The sequence below is a fragment of the Balaenoptera musculus genome, chromosome 11, assembly GCF_009873245.2.
Source record: "Balaenoptera musculus isolate JJ_BM4_2016_0621 chromosome 11, mBalMus1.pri.v3, whole genome shotgun sequence".
Taxonomy (NCBI): domain Eukaryota; kingdom Metazoa; phylum Chordata; class Mammalia; order Artiodactyla; family Balaenopteridae; genus Balaenoptera; species Balaenoptera musculus.
In genome coordinates this window covers 52,326,736-52,328,721 of record NC_045795.1, presented here as the reverse complement: position 1 = coordinate 52,328,721, position 1,986 = coordinate 52,326,736, and positions in this window count along the sequence as shown.

Here is a 1,986-nt window from a genome sequence, read left to right as displayed (position 1 = left end):
GCCTTAGAAGCAGCATTAAGGTAATTTGAGCTGAGGCCCCAGGTTTTACAGCATGGTCTAGAAGGGACAGCCCTTGCCACTGGGACTTCTTGCCCAGTGGTGAGGGACACGGCTGGAGGAGAGCCAGAGTGGAGACCGCTGAAGTGTGGGACCCAGGACAGAGGCACCTTTTAAGAGAAAAATAAGTGAATTTAGTATTTCAAAGGATTTGAATTGTATTATCTTTAATTTTTAGGCCCTAAGGGTCATGTGATGCTCTAGAGAAACGTAACTTAAATTTGACTTACTATTTACTATTGAGTAGGCCCAAGCTATCTCTCTAAAGTTAAATGTTAACTTGGGGAAGAGTGCAAATGATTTCTGTCCAATAGGATAGATAACCCCAAGATCTCACTGCCCTGAAGGACATTAAGTGGATTTGTAACTCACTTTGCAATCCTATGCCAGCATTCCTTTTTCTGCTGACATGTGTTCGCCCCCTTCCTATCCTCTTTTTAAAATTTTTTTTTAATATTTTATTTATTTATTTATTTATTTATTTTTATTTATGGCTGTGTTGGGTCTTCGCTTCTGTGTGAGGGCTTTCTCCAGTTGCGGCAAGTGGGGGCTACTCTTAATCGCAGTGCGCGGGCCTCTCACTATCGCGGCCTCTCTTCTTGCAGAGCACAGGCTCCAGACACGCAGGCTCAGTAGTTGTGGCTCACGGGCCTAGTTGGTCCGTGGCATGTGGTATCTTCCCAGACCAGGGCTCGAACCCGTGTCCCCTGCATTGGCAGGCAGATTCTCAACCACTGTGCCACCAGGGAAGCCCCCTATCCTCTTTTGAACCAGCTTTAACACTGCCATTCCCTCATTGATGAGCTGAACACGTCTCTGACACATGCACACTCTATATTGTGTGCATCATTTTACTTTTTTTTTTTAAACCAAAGTTTTTATTTTTTTTTATAAATTTATTTATTTATTTATTTTTGACTGCGTTGGGTCTTCGTGGCAGTGCGCGGGCTTCTCATTGCGGTGGCTTCTCTTGTTGCTCAGCACAGGCTCTAGGTGCGCGAGCTTCAGTACTTGTGGCTCGCGGACTCTAGAGCGTAGGCTCAGCAGTTGTGGCGCATGGGCTTAGTTGCTCCACGGCATGTGGGATCTTCCCAGACCGGGGATCAAACCCATGTCCCCTGCATTGGCAGGCGGATTCTTAACCACTGAGCCACCGGGGAAGCCCCATTTTACTTTTCAAAATTTATACTTGGTAGGTTCATCCTCAAAGAATATGAAAACAATTTAGGTCACCATCGCCTAAACTATTATTACTCTTGTGGGCCTACCATTAATTCAGAAGTGCTAGTTCTGAATCAAATGACTCTATTTAGGTGACATTTTGAAAGAGGAAAAAAAAAACAAAAAACAAATTAAAAGCCCAGTGACTGGCTGGGCTAAGGGTGCTGTAGAGGTTGACTACAGAGACACCGGAGGAATTTGGGGGGGATGGTACTGGCCTCTATCTTGATTGTGGTGTTGGTTACATGACTATGTACGTTTGTCAAAATTCACAGAAATGTAAACCAAAAAGAGTGAAATTTATTATATGTAAATTATACCTCAATTTTTGAAATTAAAAAAAAAGTACTAGTCTCTAAAATTTGATTTTCTAAATATCCCACCAGATTATATGCTTACTGTGATTTGTTCTCGTGCTCATTATTAAATTTTAATAACTAGTACTGTTGCCTAGGAGACATAAAACTCACTTTTAAGCAAGAGTAAGTCTAGCACTATACACTTAGGGAGAAAGAATAGATGTCAAAGGTAGAGAAAACAAAACTTACAACATGTCTGAGGAGGATGGAGGGGTGGTAGGGAGTCATATATCACTCATGGAAAGGAAATTTCTTAATAGCTATATAACCCATTTTATTTATTTATTTATCTAACTATTTATTTATTTATTTTTGGCTGCATTGGGTCTTAGTTGTGGCACGCAGGATC